General features: G+C 39.1%; 1 protein-coding gene across 2 annotated transcripts in view; it reads left to right on the top strand.

Moving 5' to 3' along the window:
* The window catches only part of PTPRG (protein tyrosine phosphatase receptor type G), a 721,348-nt gene that overhangs the window by 105,286 nt on the left and 595,949 nt on the right, over window positions 1-20,113 (top strand). The gene's annotated exons all lie outside the window — the stretch shown is intronic.

Raw genomic sequence — 20,113 nt, 5'->3', positions numbered from 1 at the left:
GCCCTCTTCATCAGCCTCAATTACACTGGTATATTTGGACATTCTCTTTCTCATTTTTTTAAAAAGAAAAACATAATTTCTATGTGCTACCAGATGGGTGTGTTGGCTATAAGATGAAAAATCCCAAAATACTTAACAGACCATCTGGTGTCTTGGTAGGGTTTAGTTGATTAAGTTCTTGTGAACTGATTTCCAATCTCAGCAGAGGTAATCTTACTCTCTTTGGATTTCTACTTAAAAAAGAAAATTGTTTATACTTTGTCTATTGAAAATCTTTTTTTAGGACTTTGACAAAAAGTTTTGGTGATAGATGGTACCAGCTATTTATTTTTGTGCTGGTGCAGTTAGCAGTTGGCTGGTGATAGATAGCCTGGCCTGGCCTAATGAGACCGGAGGATTAGGCTTAGTTCATGGGACATAGCTTTCTCCAGGAGATGGTAACTGGTCCATATGGGAATTGACCTTCCCTGGCTTCACGGGCTCTGAGCTTGAAGCTAAGCAGTTGCCATGCACCAACATCTCTTGAGTGTGTACAATGTACTTATAGAAGGTCACTTTCTAATACTGTGGCTCTTGGTGTGTCTTGGGGAGTGTGCAGAGCTTCATATACATTGTCCTGCGTAAGTCATGCCATAATTAAGTAAATAGCACTATAAACTTCACTTTGCAGATGCCGAGTGTTAACCATTGTCAGGGCTGATCTTAAGTTGATCTCTGCCTGACTCCGCAGGTGGACTTCTCTGCATGGTTTAGCCCTGTGTTCCCCAATGGATGGGGCACTATGCCATTGACAGTGCTGCAGTGAGGGGATCCTCAGAAGAACAAACGTGCCCCATCTCTGTGCTTCTGAAAATTTCCTCTTCTCTCCTTATTTATATGTAGGACAGGCTCTTCAGCTCCCCACAGTATGATTTTCATCCTAATACTCTAAAGCAGTGTTTCTCAACCTTAGCACAACTGATGTTCTTGGGCCAGAAAGTTATGTGTTTGTGGGGGGCTGTCCTGTGCATTGTGGGGCAGTTTAGTGGAATCCCTGACCTCTCCACTCTGTAGATTCCACTAGCACCCCTCCCTCAGTTGCCACAACCAAAAGTATCTCTATAGACATTGTCAAATGTGTCCTGGTGGACAAATTCCTCCACCCCTCATCCCACCCCAGTTGAGAACTACTGTTCTATAGTAACTACCAGCTATTTGTCACTGAGTAAACGGTCAGAATCCTGTTGGGCCAGCTGTAATGGAGGTAGAAATTATATCAACCAACGAATTCCTATTTGTTGTAGAATATTTTATGCATACATATAAGATAGGAAAACGGCAGTTTTTAAAAAGTACTGGTAGGTTGAATTATAATATTATACACCCGAAGCTTATATAATAAAAATTTATAAACGAAAAAAAGTATTAAAATATCCATCTCATAATCTAAAAGAGAACAGAGGTTGCAGGGCTCGATGAAAAAGATGAAGGAGTTGAGAAGTACAAATTGGTAGTTACAAAGTAGTCTTGGGGATTTAAAGTATAAGATAGAGAATATAATCAATAATACTGCAATAATATTGCAATTATGTAATGTCCCCAGATGGGTGGGTACTAGACTTACTGGGGGGATCGCTTTATAAAGTACATACATGACTGTCTTAACAACTATGCTCCACACCTGAAAGCAATGTAAAATGGTATCGAGTGTAAACTGTAATTGAAAAATAAAGTTAAACTGCAAGCCAAGTGTTGCTGGTTCGATTCCCAGTCAGGGCACATGACTAGGCTGCACGCCAGATCCCCAGTTGGGGGCACAAGTGAGAGGCAACCACACAGTGATGTTTCTCTCCTTCTCTTTCTCCTTTCCCCTCTCTCTAATAAATAAATAAATAAATAAATAAATAAATAAATAAATAAATAAATAGAAAAATAAAGTTAAAAAAGGCAAAAAAATCATCTCATAATCTTGAGATAACTGTGACTTGACACTTTGCCCTTCACACTTGTAGTTCTTTTTTCTGTACATAATAGGAAAGATAAGCTACATATTCAGGGATAGAAAGGATATACTGCCCATGATGTTTCACAGTCTGCTTTTTCACTTAAATTGTGAACTTTCCCCATTTCTTTAGGTCCCCCTTTTCATCGTGATTCACAATAGACAGTACCTTTTGTCTATTATTCTGCATAATTTTTAACAGCTGCAATAGGAGTCCTCAATTAATGGACCAATGTCTATTTTTGTTATTTCGATGTTAGACACTTATTCTTCTTCATTTTTCAATGCTTTGATTAATTCTCCAAATACCTATTTATAATGTACTATGTTCCAAGCACTCCTGTTTTTGGTACCCAGGATAAAACAAGTGAACAAAACAGACCCCTGTCCTCGTGGATCTCACGGTCTAGCTCTATCCTTGTGGCTGCATCATTGTATATGTTTTCTGTTTGTATTGTTGGGAATCACTGTGCCCTATTCTCATATGTGTTGTCTCCCCCCCCTCCAATGATCTTTGCTCATCTAGGCAACCTCTTCCCAGTGTGAGGAGCCAGCCTCTTTGAAAGGGATGCTCTAGAATCTGCTTAGGCAGTCTATGAAATTAGAATTGCCCTTGGCTCAGTCTGCTCCCAGTTTTCTAGTGAAATCAGCATGACCCAGAATCTCTTAGAAACAGCATGTGTGTGCTTTGTGAACTGGGGAAACTGTCAGGGAACTTGTAAGGCTAATTAAGGAATTTAATCTGTTACACAGAGAGTTGACAGAATGGTGTGTGTCTTGTCCTGTTTTTCATAGCTGGCCTCATGGGAAGCCAGGTGCGGCACAGGAGGACACATTAAGAGTGTATAAATGAGGTTGTGTGCCTTTCCTAAGTCTTTGATCTTGGCAGATGACTAATATCTTTGGACTTGACTTGACTCTTTTGCCTCATAGAGTTGTGAGAATCTGATTTGTGAGCAGCGTTTGGCATAGGGTCTGGCAAGTGTTGGTCACTCCAGAGAATGAGACTGCTCTTGTTCCCACCTTTGGATAGCCCTTTGAATCACTCTGTGAGTACCTGCTGTATGTCCGCTGTATGCTAGATACTTGACATACATTCTCAGGTCTTATAGCACAGTTAGGAGATAGAGTAGGTGGATATACGTTTATAGTATCTTTCTGGTCTATTCACCATTCTGTACTGGGTTCTTGCATGGTTTGAACTTCCTGCTGGTGACTTCATGGAGGTTTTTCCATGCTTTCTTACTAGCTTGTCAAGATGTGGGCAGAAGGGACCATGGTTGTTTAGTGAGTCATCCTGCAGGTGGGTTGGTTGAGTAATCTGCCCCATGCTGTGGCGGTTCAGACTTGCACATTGGCACAGCACTGCCTCTTAATGGCAGGAAGTAGATATTACCTCTCCCTCTCATTTCTCTTCATTTTGTCACTGATTGTTGCCTTCCCAGCATTCGACCATGTTTGCAAGTTACATTTTCATTTAATTGTTGATCTGTTCATGATCTATTTTTACTCTGTAGATTAAAATTAGATTGACAGGGATTGTATCATTTTTATTCATTCTTATATGGTCCTAGAACAATACTGACACATAGTAGGTGCTTAGAAATATGGATTAAATCAGTATTTCATTGAAACATCTCCATTAAGAAGTAATGTCAGTTTTACCCAATTGTTTTTCTTGATGGTATATTCAAGTTGATATGTGCTAATGTTGCATAGTTTGGCTATTTTGATATCATTTATTTCATGAAAGGGTTTTTTTCTTTCTTTTGAGTTTGTGTTTCCTGAGCATGCCTTACCTGATACAGAAGTTGAGGTGACACAAAAGTGGCCTTAGTCTTAGTTATTAGCAAATGTAGAATTGAGATGCTTCTAAAACCTGCAATTTATATGTGAATAACTAAGAGCTGACTGTCCCACAAAATAGGAGGTGGTTTCTGAGTCTTGTCCAAAATTCTTGAATATTGAAGATATTTTCCTTAGTTTCTTTAAATTTCCATTCCTTCACCCCCCTCCCCTTTTGGCAACCATCAGCTTGTTCTCTGTATCTCTGGGTGAGTTTCTGTTTTGTTTGTTTAGATTCCACGTATAAGTGAAGTCATATATGGTGTATGTCTGTCTCTGTCTGACTTATTTCACTTAGTATATGTATCTTCTAGGTCCATCAGGGTTGTTGTAAATGGCAAGATTGCTTTTTAATTGATGAATAATATTCCATTGTATATTTGTATTACATCTTTATTTATTCATCTATTGGTTGACATTTGGTTGCTTCTATGCATTGGCTATTACTAGTAATGCTGCAGTGAACATAGGGATACATATACCTTTTTGAATTAATTTTTTTTTTTTCTCAGATAAATACCCACAAGTCAAATTGCGGGGTTTATGGCAGCTCTATTTTTTGAGGAATCTCCATCCTGTTTTTCCTTAGTTTCCTTTAGCTTCTTGATCTTTGCTTTCTGGTTTCATAGCCTTTAATTTGATTTTAATTTTTTGCTATTGTAACAAATTTTTATTTATTCCCCAGATACCATTCACACCTACTGTGTTCCAGACACCCGTTTCAGGCACTGAGGATAGAGTAGTGATCGGGACAGATCCTGGCCCTCATGGAGCTTACATTGCAGTACATGTTGCAGCTGACTCATTGCATGTCTTTGACTTTTTTCTTGGGATTCATTGTATTTTAGTGTTTCTTAGATGTGCTGTGTCCCACCCCTTCAACTTTCCTAGCCCCAAATAAGATCAGCTGATTAAAAATGAAATGAATAGCAGAGGCTTTACAGCAGTTATTCACAATGAGCATTTGGATTTTTCTTTTGAAAGAGTGCCGTTCGCATGGCTGCTGAGAGTGCTGTGCTGTCTTCTTTGTCATTAAGTTGATTGATAACAGGCATCAGCTGGGGAGCTGCCTGTGCTTTGCTTGTTGGAAAGCAGGCTGCTGAGCAGCTGGGGTCCATTTGGCCTGGCCTTGCCGCTGTTGGTGAGTGTGCACTTCCATGCGATTCCTATGCTTTCCTGGACACAGCTCCATGAAGACGTGTGGGAAATACAAGAGTTCCAGGCCCAGGGGTGGGGTGGAAAGAGAACCTAACTTTCAGGGGCTTCAGAATAGGAATATTCCAGCCTGGACCAAGTACGTGTCACTGCCTCTGAGTTGCCAGTGGACATTGTGAACCTTTGTGCTCCTGACAAGAGAGTGTCCCAGGAGAATGACTCGGTGACTTCTCAGGAGCAGGCACAGGGTTTGGGGGGTGGGTGGGCAGTGTGCCATCATGATCAAGAGCTTGGATTAACCCTACAGCTAGGTAGGTATGGGTTCAAATGCTAGATCTGACATGAACTATTTCATGTAACATTGGCATAGTTGTGTGACAATCTAAGTTTATTTCTCCATCTCTAAAATACGGGTCAGAGATCAACCTGAGCTGTCCTGGGTTCTGTTCCCCCCACATCGCCCTCATCATACTTGTGCTTTCAAATTTTGTTTTCCTTCTATCATTTATGCTGAGATAAATTTTTGTTTTGCTTTTTATTTCCCAGTGTCGGATACTAATTTGTTGAGAGTCAGGAGTTTGATTTTTTTTTTTTTTTTTTTTTTGGTCACTGCTTTGTAAGAGATGCAATATTTGCAGAATGAAAAAACTGAGTTTTCTTGAGGCTCATTGTCATTATCTTGTGCTCCCTGGATGGTATTTTTTTGCTGCTTCCAAGAAAAGATCACAAAGTAGGAACCCAGTAGATGTGATTCAGACATTATGGATTCTGCCCACCGTGCCCTTGGCACTTAACTTCTGAGTATTTTTCAGACCAAGAAATAAGCACTCTTTCCCTGGCTGGCTTTGGAGGTTGTCTTTGGGAGTTATTGCATGAGCTCTGCTGTGTTTTCTCCTGCCACTGCCCTGTTCTCTGTTCCCAAGGCCTGGCAGGGGCACCCTGGGGCTCCCCCAGCCTGAAAGACTTTGCTGATCTCTGCTTTTCATGGTCCTGAGCCATGGCCTGGTAAATATAAAAGATAGGATGCTGGTTGGTTTATCACAGCTGTCAGTTTGAATAGATGTTTTCAGTGCTTCATATAGGCATATAAGATGTATGTTTTCTTTCATCAACAAAGGCTATGATCGTGCCAAGTCCAAACAGTGCTGCTCAATTGTTTTTTTTCTAGTTCAATTTTTGGTAGCTCTTGAGATTGCATTGTGCTTGCTTCATCAGAGATGAAGATGATTTGCTTCTTAAAGCAACAAAGCCTTTGCGGATGATTTCTCCAGGCAGGAAGAAGCGTGAGAAAAGAGAAGTCTGGGTTTTGATGTTGGGCATTTACTACCCAGAAAAGCTTAGGCAGATACATTAAAAAAATAACAAAACTTTTAAGTGTCAAGCTCCTCCTCTATCTAAAGAGATGATTAGATTCTCTGTGGTGTGGCTAGTAGGTATCATGTTGCATATCACTGGTGATTAATGGGTGTAGTTGCTTAGAACACTTGTGTTGAGATGAATTCTGAAGACATGTCTGCATCCAGTGGGAAAGTGTCGTGATCAACTTATATTTTTGGTGATCTGTTTACCTCAACCAAATGATACAAATTTTTTATCCCTGGATTAATGTAAAGTTTACTTTTAAAACAAATTCATTGAATTGAGAGATCTGAGTTGATTTTTAAAATAAGAGTAAAGTTAGTGTGGGAGGCATGTAGATATGGTAGAAACCATGAACATAGTGTGAGAGAATGAAATTCTGGGAAATATTAGAGGAATGTTAACTTGTCTTACAGGATTGCTTTGTGGTTTTTAATGCAGGTGGAAATTTGTTCTGATTTCTAAAGGCAGAGATATTATCTTGTTAAGTTTCTTTGCAGGGAGTAGATCTGAACTCAAAGCCTTCCCAGGCATTCTCCGAGAGAGGCCTCAGGTATAGGGTTTGAGCAGCAGTCTGGTATAGTGGTCAAAAGTGGGGGCTCTGAAGCTGGACTGCCTCGTGTTCGTGTCACTGGTGAGTGGTCAAATTATTTAACTTCCCTAAGCCTTGGCTTCCTCTTCATTAAGATGGGGAAATAGTCATACCTGCTTTGGGGTGTTGACATGAGGATTAAAGGGGTTGATGCAGACGATGTCTCTAGAGGAACATCTGGTTCAGCACACACAACACAGAATCCATGTGTTGACAGTACTGATGATTATTGTATGTAGGAAATTAATGAACGGGTTTAATGAATTGAGCAATTCATTAAACAGGTTTGAATCTCTTAACACTGCCCCCCTATCCCTGCCTGCTCCATTTAAAAAAGGAGGTGGCTGGCCTTACTGATTGCGAGACTGTGTGCTGAAGACTGGTTTTATGTGTTTTATTTTTTATTTTTTTAAATGAAAGTTGCCTTTCATTTATTTTTTAAGAGCAGTTACTTCTGATGGAGGCGTAGCAGATCTCGACTTTGGTGAATATGTTATTTCTCCCCTGGTTTCTATATGCTCTTTTTTGTGCTTGAGTATATCTTATTTATCTGGCCGCCTGAGGCAGTTTAAAATATGTAAGCATTTATGCATCTGACTATTTCTTAGAATTATGGTGTCTTTGGTGAATGACTTTCTAGCCTGAGACATTTATCATGCTATAAATATCAGAAACACTAGAAATTAAATAAGTTTATTTCATTTTTCTTTATAAATTTTGCATTCTTTATTTTGCAGTAGATAAAGGACTTTGTTTGTAAATCACCTAATTATTTTTCCTTTCTAGAGACTTGAGTAAAGGGTAGATACTCATTTTTGCATAGATATTAACATTTTTATATAAAGAATGCAGCCCTAGACACATAAGAGCCCAGCATCTATAAGACAGTTTTAAAATGTGATTGTGGAAAAGAGGATAGTGATTTAGGAACACCGTGCATCAGAAAATCCAGTCCCTTACAGTTTCTTTTCAAATACTGATAATTTAAATTTTAATAAGTATTAGGCCTCATGCCTCATCAAGTATGATTTTGACACTTCTGTGTAGTTGACTTGTTAACTAGGTTGGTTAACAGACCAACCAATGAAACCAACTCTAAACTTACCTTCTAGGCCTAGAGTTGTGGTTAATAAACCTGAGTTCTCCTGAAGATCTGATCTGTTCTCAATTTAGAGGTCTGTACGGTGCAGAAATTGGCTTTTGCTTCATCTCCAAGTTGAGTAGCTTCCAGTGTGACTCAGTTAGTTACTTTTCAAAACCATTGGGAAGAGCAGAGTCATTGGCATTCCACTCATATTTGGGTTTGAAATCCGACTTTGCCACTTAAAGATTATTATCTCTACACAGGCCAGGATGTGCCTCCTATTGCCTGGTGTTGTGGAACATGAAGGTTCTCGGTAGATACTTGTTAAGTGAATGAATGAGCATCATCATGAGATTATTGGACCTCAATATCCTGCTCTGTATAACGGGGATAAATAGCCCCTTATTATAAGGTAACCATAAGGTTTGGAAATGGTATGTTTAAAGCATGAGCTAGATTGTCTGTTCTATAGGAGTTAGGCGTGTATTTCTCAAAATCCTTAGAATTAACTTTGATTATGTTGGTCAGAGAATAAATGTGAAGTTTTGGTCATGTTGCACTTCCTGTTTTGGTCTGGGTAATTCAGTTCCTTAAATTGTTAGTGACAAATTCAGGAAATGAACTGCTGGATTGGTCTTCATTTTTGGGTCATATGTATTAGGTGGATTTTCTCCGGGGAGCTGCAGAGGGAGAGAAACATCCATGTGTGAGAGATACATCAATTGCTTGTTTCTTGCACGCCCCCAACTGGGGACCTGGCCTGCAACCCAGGCATGTGCCCTGACTGAGAATTCAACCAGTGACCTTTCGATTTGTAGGCTGGCACTCAATTCATCGAACCACTCTAGCCAGGGCGGACATAACCCTATTTTTTTTGTTAGTTTATTTTTTTAACTTTTGGCAAATGGAGTTTTCTGATAAACTTTAGTGCTACTATTAATATGACTCCTGCTTGAAAGAGGACTCTCACAGGGAGTTTATATTTAATGTCAGGTTTTGTTCTCTTCTGTTTTTGAACTGCTGTGCTGTTATTGGGGGGTGAGATTCTGGGGAAAGGAAATACTTTGTAGTAGGTTGGGGCAGTCTTTACCATGTGAACCCCTACCTTTCTACCATTTAGAATCTGAGATACAGAAGAGCTAAGAAATACATTGTCTGTCCTTCTGCAATACTTGCCTGTATATATTTATACATATAAAGAAAAGACTTTATTTTTCAAAAAATGAAATGTGCAGATGAAGCTCTTTTAGCAGGAATTTGGTATTTGAATTTGGGAAGTCCTGAAAATGAAATAAAATAAGATTATATTGGAAAGAACTAGAAGTCTTGCTCTTAAAGCCTTACGCCCCCCAACCACCCCAAGAAAATAGCTAATTACACTGGGAACCAGAGACAGGTGGCTGTGAGTGTTAAATAAAGAATGATGTTAACCTCTCCAGAATGCTGGTGGCTGTTTGGGCAGAAAATCCTATAAAGAAGAAAGAACTGCACTGTAATGAACTCCCAGGTGCTCAATAAAACCCCTGTTCCTCTTAGGCTGGCCGGTCAAGATCAAGGGCACTGCTGTGGAGCCGGAAGGGCTCCTTACTGGTGCGAACGTGATGAGATTTCTCCTCTCCTGCTATCTGTCTGAATTACCTCTGGGCCTGATGGAGACAGGACACTCTTTTGATAGCAGCTCAGAGACATGGATATCTTACTTTCTTTAAGTTAAACCTACCAGCTTTCATTTGTGAAATAATTTTCACTTCTGGGAAGTGTGTGTGGTAAACCCTACAAGATGGTGATCACTTCTTTGAGGCCATGGGGCCTGGAGCAGGCAGCTGGACCTCCCTATGCCATCTTTTTTTGTTGCCTGTCAGTGAACAAAAGGAAAACCAGCTCTATAGAATGGTTTGAAGGTGAAACGAAATGATAAATCCAATGTAACTGGCAGGTGGTTTTCTTGTTACTTGGATTCTCTTAAGTCTAAGGCAGGGTTTCTCCATCTCAGTACTGTTGCTATTTGGGACTGAGCAACTCACTCTTTGTTGTGAGAGACTGTCCTGTGCATTGTAGGATGTTTAGCAACATTGCTGATCTCTGTCCCTCGATACCAATAGCACCCCCAAATCCCTACTTGTGATACAGGATGTCTTCTTATTTGCTCCAGACCACTGGTAGAAGGGTACTTAATGAAGCCTAATGTCAGGTTTTTTCTTTGATCAGAAATTGTGTGGAACAGTACTTAGAATGAAAGACTTCAATTTAATATTAACTTTTATTTAATAAAGAAATTATATAATGGTAGTGACTCCTCCCTTTTCTTATTCATTGATTGAATTGGTGATTTAAAAGGTGCTTTTGAAACTTAGGCCCAGTCAACTGCTCGTCCTGTTGCCTTAAATCAGCATTAATCACTTTAGGAGGGATGTTGAAAACAATCCAATCATACTAGAACTGGGATCCTTAGAGAACCACACAAATCTTATGAATAAGCTTAAATATGTTCCCAACAAGCTAAATTTGGCTTGCATAGGTTATGTATTTGACTTGATATTTTAACTTCTATAAATCTCTTTAAAAATTTGTTTCTAACATGCATAAGTGTTGACACAGGGATGGAGAGAAAACTTATGACTTTTCCTAGAATGTCTGGCATCTCTGACATGAGTATATTAGAAATAAAAATATGTATATTGGGCCCTGGCTGGTATGGCTCACTTGGTTGGAGCATCGTCCTGTAGGCTGAAAGTTCACGGGTTTGATTCCCAGTCAGGGCACATACTTAGGTTGTGGGTTCGATCCCTGGGGCCTCTACAAATAGGCAAGCAGTCAATGTTTCTCTCTCACATTGATATTTCTCTCTCTCTCTCTCTTTCTCCCTGTCTTCCCTCTCTCTGTCTTTCTTTCTCTCTGTCTTTCCTCCCCCTCTTTCTAAGAGCAATAAAAAAATGTCCTTGGGAACAATTAAAAAAAAAATATATTGGTACTGGTTCTGGGATAATGATATTAGTTATATTAAAAATATCACATTGCAAACTTTACAGTATTTAATATGTGCCAGCTACCGTTCCCATATTACTTCACTTTCTTCTGAGAGCAATCTGTGCAATAAGTTCTATCATGCTCATGGTTCCCTCTGCATTTTATAGACAAGGAGACTGAGGCAAAGAAAAGTTATTTAACTTGCTAACAAGTGGCCCTCTGATCTACTACTAACTAGCCTCTAACTTCGTTTCTGTAGATTCTAAGACTTGATCCTCAAAGAACAGTGTGGTTGGCACACCAGAGGCCACAGGCAAACATCTGGTCCACTGCCTACTTCTGTAAATCAAGTTTTATTGGAACACCATGCTGTTTGTTGACTTACTATCTATGGCTGTTTTCTTGCAACCATGGCAGAGTTGAGTAGTTCTAACAGTTCAGTGGTTGCCAGCCAAGCCTAAAATATTTACTCTCTGGCCCTTTACTATCTGCCCACCTCTGCGTAAGTCTATTATCTCCCACAGGTGTGGTCCAGAAAGGTAGGAAAATAAAAAGAATTATAATTCCATCAATTTCCAAATACAATTTACTTAACATTCATCTCATACATTGAGGGTCCAAGTATTTGGCCCATCCTCAGTGTTATGATGGGTATTGAAACATATATAGGACACACGTCTTCCTCAGGACATTCTTAGCAATTCTGCATGGGAGATGGAAAAGGAGCAGATGAAGTTAAACACATGAAAATGAGAGAGCATGGCAAGATAGATTAAGGAACCCCTTGTCAGTGAGTGCAATTAAGGTGCTGCCGAGAAGGAAATGAGTTATGGCCAGTATCACTTCACAAAGTTGGGTTTAACTGCAAAATTTGAAAATAGAACTCAAAGGTTCTATTCTTGCTTTTCTGCAACAGCATCAGAATAGAAACAGACGGACAGGCACATTTTGGTGGAAAGGAAATGCAGCGTGTGGGATGGCTCCTCATCACACACAGTGGCTCAAGGTCAAGTGCGGGCGTGGGCAAGAAATGAGTTTCTTTTATCGAAACAAAACTTATTTGAATTTTACAATATTAGAGGAAATGTGTAAGTCTTTAATTGGTTTTATCACGTGCTTTATAAGGTCACTTGGTGAGCATTACCCTCTGCTGAATGAACATTGTAGATACCTCCTGAAATTTAATGAGATTATGTAGTAAAACCACAACAAATATGACTCTTGGTTATTTTCAAGAGATAGTATTTATTCTGGGCTAAAAGTATGTTAAACTAGGCTGTAATTTGTTAGGATTCATTCCACCACAGAAGCTCCTTTTACCTGAAATTACTATGAGTTGCAACACAAGCTGTTTGCTTACACCTAATTCACAGGATACTTATTTACTATATATTAAATATATGGTGCCCTTGTTTTTTAGGCTCACTTATTATGCTGAACTTTTGTTAATACAGAAATGGTTGTAATTATATTGTAGTTTTGCCTCCAGGAAAACTTAATACTGTGCATTGAATTTGTATTATTCGTTTCCTTCTTTTAGGTACTCATGAGTGCAGGTTATTGGCCGCTCTCTAGGACTGGTTATTTAAAATGTTGATTTTAGATGGAGGGTGGACTGGGCTTGTGTAGATCAAAACAAAAAGTAGGAGCAGAAGTGTTTGATTCAGGCAGAGATTTTCAGTGCCTCATTTCCTGTGGGGCTTCAGATGATATTTGTGGTGGAGAGCTTGAGATGGTGTGAGTTCCTCACTGAGACCCAGCATCGGGTCAGCAGGGCCAATTCCAAGCAGTGTGGCATGCTCAGATGCTGGTCTCAATTGAGGCTGGAAGGAACACTGAGCACACTCATAGTGATGACAGCATAGTCACATCTATGGCTTCCTGTGTCTGTAAGAGCAGCTACTCCTGTCCTTCCTTTCTGCTATCCACGGACTTACCAATACAGTTAATTATAGTTCTGTGTCTATTTCAGATACAGTGTTAGTCTTTTTAGGGTTACTGTGGGACCCCAGTGCCTGCAATATATTGTTGAATGAATAACTGTTTTGCTTTTTTCTTCTCCTTTGAAGCAAGGAATTCCTTGCTTGGAACCACATCTCAGAGGTTTATCTCAATATTCTGTAGGACACACATTACTTTCTTGAGGTATGTGTTCTCCATTGCCACAAAAAATCAGTCATGCTCGAGACAGACTGGCACAGGTTGAGAAGGATTTCTGGTATATCCTGGCATCATGGACAACTAATTGGGCAGCAAGGAGGTGACAGGTGGGACTGGGAGGTCCCACAGGCCAGAAGGTGTGCTGTCAATGAGTGCAGTGAGGTGGGGTTGCTCTTTTTGGGGAAGAGGCAGCTTGATAGGGAGTCTAGCTGACCTTAGACCTATGTGACCTAGAATCCTGGCTCACTGTCTCTTTGACCTTGGTCAACTTTATTCAACCTCTTTGAGCTTTAGTCTCTGTTTTAGTTCCTTTGGGCTGCTAGTAACAAAAATACCATAATCTGTGTGGCTTATAAATAAATTTATTTCTCACAAGTCTGGAGGCTAGGGAGTCTGAAATCAAGATGCTGGCAGATTTGGCGTTTAGTGAGGGTCACTTTCTGGTTGAAGTGATGAGTTAGCTGTGTGTGGGGTCTCTTTAATAAGGGCGCTAATCTGAATCCTGAGGGCTCCACCCTCATTAGCTAATCACTTCCCAAGGTATTACTTCCTAATATCATCACCTTAGAGGTTAGGACTTCAACATAAGAATTTTTAGACAATTAAAGTCTCTTTGTCTCTTTGATGATGATAAATACCTACTTATATATAACAGCCTCTTGGGAAGGTATTGAAAAACTTAATACTTGATGTGGTATACGGGAAATTCTCTGTCATTGCTAGCCCCCCCCCCCCCCCCTTTAGTTGAATCTGAATGAATTGAGTTGCATTGGGACTCAAGTTCCTAGGATGGTGTTAATGTTCAAAACTTGGGAATATGCAGGAGGGGGTTGAATTATCTTTAAATCAGGTTCGTTTGAAAATTTGCTATTTACAAGCCAGCAAGGAGTCATCTAAAGATGTTAGAGAGTTAACTAGTTCCCAGGGCTCTCAAAATGTCACTGTGCCTTTTAGACACACCTAAGATATTCTTAAGAGTACCTTGCTTGGTAGGAGTCCATTTTGTAATATTTGTTTAAATTATGTTACAGAGCATTGCATACTTGTAATCTGTGTTTAAAATGTCATTATCTGCCCCATTATTGATTAGCACCACATCTTTTTATTTGCTTTCCTCTGCTTCACATATGGTCAAACTCCAAAGCTAGACCTAGAGGAGACCCACTAACTCATTAACCTCTGGGACATGAAATAGAAACCTTCGAAGGGAACTAGCTATGGAAGGCATTGTGTTTAAAACCGTTTTCAGCCCCACTGCATTTGTTTGCCCTCGTATAAGTTTTCATAACATACAGGAATTTTTCACGGTCCAGTTTATAAATTATTACTTAGTTCTTTCAGAAATAATTAAGTAGAACTGTAGGAAGGACCTTCTGGTTGGTATTTTTTCGTTTGCCTTGTGGTCATTGGAATCCCAGCCTTCCACAGAGTGGACTTGCGCTACCTTTTGGGGGAGGCTAATGTGGAAACATTGTAGAAGAGGAATCAGGCCAGGTAAGGCAATGACTTAGTTGGCTTCAGTTGAGAACATGATACAATTGACACATGTTGGTCTCCAGGATGAAATGGGGTCCAGGAGACAGCGATGGAAAAAATCTTCAGTGACTTTGAGAAACGGCTTTTTTATGTCGCTTAATTATTGTTTTTGAGGTCTTTGAATTTCCTCCACTTAGGTGTGAATGCTTTGCAGACAAAACTGTTTCTTAGAATCCTTCATATTTTGGAGTCTAAAAAGTTCTCAGTTATTCTTGCATGTAAAACAAAAGTTGCCCTGCATGCCAGCCAGTTCTTTGTGCTTGTGCTTTCTGAAGTAACTGAAATCTCTGGAATAACAGCTTGACCATGGTACTAAAACTGTGGTTTAGAGTTTTTTTTTTTTGTAAATAACCAAGAACCTGAATGGTCCCATGGGATAAAATACCAGGTTGAGGCATTACAATATTGGGCTTTCATTGTGGTATTTCAGTCTGCAAAGTGAGTATAATATGAATACATCACAAATTTACTATAATTCAGCCCTATTATAATGAGTGCAAACTCCACATTAGGCATAAGGCAGAGTAGAAGATATATCCCTACGTGGTCTCCTTTTGAAATACCGAACTTGGAAGCCCTGGCTGTTGTGGCTTGGTTGGTAGGATCATAGGCCCTTAGACCACGGGTCCCCAGGCTCTGGGCTGCAGACCTGTTAGGAACCAGGCCACACAGCAGGAGGTGAGCTTGAAAGTACCAGTGCTTGAATTATCCCGAAACCAGCATCCCCATCCCTGGTCTGTGGAAAAATGGTTCCATGAAACTGGTCCCTGGTGCCAAAAAGGTTGGGGAATTGCTGCTAAAGACCAAAAGGTTGGGGGTTCTATTCCCCATCATGCCTCATACCTAGGTTTCAGGTTCGATCCCTGGCTGGGGCACGTATGAGAGGCAACCAATTAATGTTTTTCTCCCCCCCTCTCTCTCTCCCTCCCTCCCCAACCCTCTCCCTCTCTCTCTCCCTCCTCCTCCCTCTAAAATCAATAAACATATTTAAAAATTCAAAACAAATATGGAACTCTGAATAACACTTGATTGGACTGGGAGGGTTGAAGCAAGTACAATGTAAATTCCTTATGTTAAGATGTTGTAGGATTTAAACATTGAAAAATTAAAAACAAACATGGAATTCTGAACAGCACTTGATTGGACTGGGAGGGTTGGAGAAGTAGAATGCAAATTCCTTATGTTAAGATGTTGTAGGATTTATTACAGATGTTGTGGGTTACAAACTAACAGTTATAAATAAGTCCTGGTGTGATGCCCAGCATGGTGACCGCTATAGTTAGCAATACTGTGTTGAATATTTGAAACTTGCTAAAAGAATAGATCTTAAAAGTTCTCATCACAGGGCAAAAAAAATTTATATGTGCTGATGGATGTTAGCTAGGCATATTTTAGTGACCATTTTTCATTATTATATCAATTCATTATGTTGTATACCTGAATATAATGTCAGTGTGGTATAATGTTATGTCACGTATATCTCAATCATAGGAAAAAGAAAGGTGGTTGTGCGTGAGAAAAACCTATAGAGCATCTCAGAGAGACACTTATATGTTAGCTTGAGTGGAGAGATCTGGGTATTGATCTCCACTTCCCTCTTCTCTCATTTTTGGATCTTACTATTACCTACCATATTCAAAGCTGTAATGGAACTCCACAAATGGCCTATTTTTGTAAAAGGTCTATTTTTGTAAAAAATGGGAGGTAGGCCCTGGCAGGTAGCTTAGTTGGTTAGGTTGTCATCCTCATATGCGAAGGTTGCCAGTTTGATCTCTAGTCAGGGCACATACAAGAAGCAACCATTGAATGGATAAACAAGTGCAACAACAAACTGAGGTCCCCCTCCCACCTCTCTCTCTCTCTCTCTCTCTCTCAAATCAATAGAAATGGGGGGAGGGGTAGGAGGAGAAGATTCCTGAGTTCTCCAAAAAAGTTAGATTGATGTGCTTGCTTGATTCTGTTTGAGCTAGTAAATATTATTAAGCACCTGTTTGTTGACTTGCTTGAAAATGAATTTAAAATATTTTTATCTTGACCTTTCCTTTTTGCAATTTTTACATCATCTTATATATAGGTAGCTGGAGAAATTCTAAAATGGCTGGGAATTACTGTTTATAAGTTGTCAGGATAGCATCACTAGGTGATAATTCCCCTCTGTGTGAATGTCACAGTTACAGTTTGCTTCTTTTGCCTTTAAAAGAACAATTATAGTCAAGAAATTTCCTAGTGCATTTAAAAACAGCTGGGTGAAAGTCATTTTAAATCCCAAACCCAACACATTAGTTTTTTTATGCATTTAATTAAGCAGAAGTTAAAATAAATTAGAACAAAAGACATTCAGTGCTGATTGTTGAATCAACAAAGCAAGAACAGCCTAGCATTACCCTACCGCAGATGTCTGTCACTCAGCACTGTTACCCTATAAATTTGCATTAACTCTTAACCTTTTTTGAGTAACTATTTCCTTTCTAGTAAAAATTGGCACATGATGTATAGCAAGCAATGTTTTTTATACAAACTGCTTTGCATGTACACGTGTGCATGTCTGTGTGTGTATTTAATTTTTTTCCACTTATACCTTTGCGTTGTTGACTTGGATCATTTTTGAGGGGGGGCTACTTCAGAATGATAAAGTTTAGGAAAATATAGAAAACAGAAAAAGAAGGTTTATGAATGAATTTGAGTATTATTAGTAAAAATGACTTCATTTTTAGTACTAAAATATTCTTAAGAACAGGGTGGGTTTGAGTTTTATCTTTTTAAAAAGAATTTTCCCTGAAAGCTATTTCCTTTCTTAAAAATTAAATTTATTGGTGTAACATTGCTTAATAATAACATCACATACATTTCAGGCATATAATATATAGTTTGGCATCTGTGTACTCCATGTGTGGTTACCACTCGAAGTCTAGTTTTCTTTCATTACCATATTTGACCTCTTTTACCTGCTTCACCCTCCCCCACGCCCTAGCAAACTTACAGTACAAGTAATGTGTGGTTGGTTCATTGTAGACATAGTTGATTAAAAACACATCTGCTGGAAATGTACTCCTGTATTTTCATCAGCCACAGACATCACTGTTAACCTACTGAGTATATAGACTTTTCTCTAATATGTATATACTTTTGGCTTAAAAAAAAACAAGATTATTTTTTATAGGTAGTCTTATATTATCTTTTTTCCCATTTAATAGAATATCTTGATTGATACGATGTCTGGTATTGGCTTCCAAATTATCAAGGGGAGAGGTGAAATTTAGTGTTTCAGCTGATTCAAGATTTAGTCTTAAATTTTGGAAGGTTTCTGCGGAGTAATGGGTACACGAGGATTCAATATGCACTTGGTTTTGCATTAATTTTAAATTTTCCTTAAAAAGTTTACATATGTCCGTTAGTCATAAACATCTTCTCAGGTCTACACATCAGTGGTGATATGATCATTCTTAGCTCTTTGAGTGCCATGTGTAAGTCGAAATTTAATTTTTTTTTTTTTTTAACAAGCACATCTAATGCCCAAATCTTGGCTTTTTTTTTTTTTTTTTTTAACAAGGTTATTTTATTTTATATTTTAATTTTACTTTATCTGTTTTTAGAGAGAAGGGAAAGGAGAAAGAGAGGAAGAGAAACATCAATGTGTGGTTGCCTCTCAAACGCCCCCAAGTGGGGATCTAGCGTTCAACCTAGTCATGTGCTCTGACTGGGAATCGAACCAGCGACACTTGGTTCACAGGTCGACGCTCAATCCACTGTGCCACAGCAGCCAGGGCCTGTAATTCGAAATTTAGATCAACATGAGAAAAAGTTATATCAATATATGATCTGAGGTACAAACAAAAGAACAAAACATAAAATATGAATTATTCCATTGTTATTTACATTTATAGCCATCAAAAAAAGAGTTGCTGGGAGCAACGCTGGCACTTTGGGAAAATTTGTCAGCGTCGCACACAGCAACGTTGGCACTCAAAGGGTTAGGAGTCACATGTCATGCCATTATAGCATGGACCATAATTTAAAAAAATGATAATTAAAAAATTATTTATTGTTTTTTCTATTACAGTCATCCCACTTTTTCCCCATCGTTCTCCCCCCCACCCTGCCTGCCCCTTCTCCCTCGGTCCATCCCCACCCTAGCATGGACCATAATTTAACCAAGACCCTGTTATTGGATACCTCTGCTCTCAGGATTTTAGACGGGTTTTGCAAATGGATGCAAACTTATTTGATCATCTTCTTAGGTCTTTGTCACTTAAATTTTTAGTTCTTTTATGATTCAACAAGAAATCTGGAATTACAATAACTGAAGAGATGAGAACCAGAAATCTTTAATTGGAAAAGTTATTAAAGTAAAATCTGTGTATTTTCTGAATGCTGAGTTGTAATTCAAATGAATCTTACAGTTTCTCTCACACACACACACACACACACACACACACACACACACACTTTAGTTCCCCAAATTAGTTTTTTAAAACGCTCACCGAAGATATATTTTTTCTTAAATTGACTTGAGAGGGGGAGAGAGAGAGAGAGAGATTGACGTGAGAGAGAAACATCAATTAGTTGCCTCTGGGGGGATTTGAACCCGCAACCTCAGTATGTGTCCTGGTGGGGAATCAAACCTGCATTCTTTTTGGTGTATGGGTCAAGACTCCAACCAACGGAGCCACCGGGTCATGGCATTTACCAAATAATTTTTATTGCCAGATGTCTTAGTGCATTAATATGTTTAATATGTGACATAGTTGCATTTGAGACATCTGTTGTATACATGGATATTGGATAGTTCATGTGTGTTCCGTAATCTTTGTGCTGTTTATTCATTGCAAGCTACTGATTCCCATTTCTCAGCTGAGGGCAATTCTAGGTCTTTCCCAGGTCAGGACAGTGGAGTCAGACCAACTAGAGTCTGGGTAACTATGAACATGATCAACAATTTCTTTCTTACCTGCATCTTTAGAGTTCATTAGATTGAGAATCCTGAGTGAGCAGTATCATCCGTTCTCTGAGCTTCTTCAAGTTAATTTGAGTAAGAAGAATATATTTAATATTAATTCCCATCTCATACATGAGTGTAAGTATGGGACAGATTCTATATTATACCTGGTGTCTACTTTTATCTGCTTGAATCCTTACAGAGACAGTTTCTATTATTCTTCCCATTTTACCAGTGAGGAAATGAGGCCTAGAGAGATTAAGTAACTAGTTCAGTGAAAGTCACACTGCTGGTTTTAGATTAAAAAAAACTTGATTTGAGAGAGAACGTGTGAGAGAGGGAAAGAAGGAGGGGGAGAGAAGGGAGAGAGGGAGAGAAAGAGAGAGAGAGAGACAGAGACAGAGAGGGAGCGAGGGAGAGAGAGATATTTGTTGTTCCCTGTATGCATTCATTGGTTGAATCTTGTATGTTCCCTGACTGGGGTTTGAACCTGCAACT

Source organism: Furipterus horrens, unplaced genomic scaffold (assembly GCF_987537825.1).
Source record: "Furipterus horrens unplaced genomic scaffold, mFurHor1.1.pri manual_scaffold_7, whole genome shotgun sequence".
Classification (NCBI taxonomy): domain Eukaryota; kingdom Metazoa; phylum Chordata; class Mammalia; order Chiroptera; family Furipteridae; genus Furipterus; species Furipterus horrens.
The sequence above is the reverse complement of the archived record's forward strand: the minus strand, read 5'-3'. Positions and strand labels throughout refer to the sequence as shown.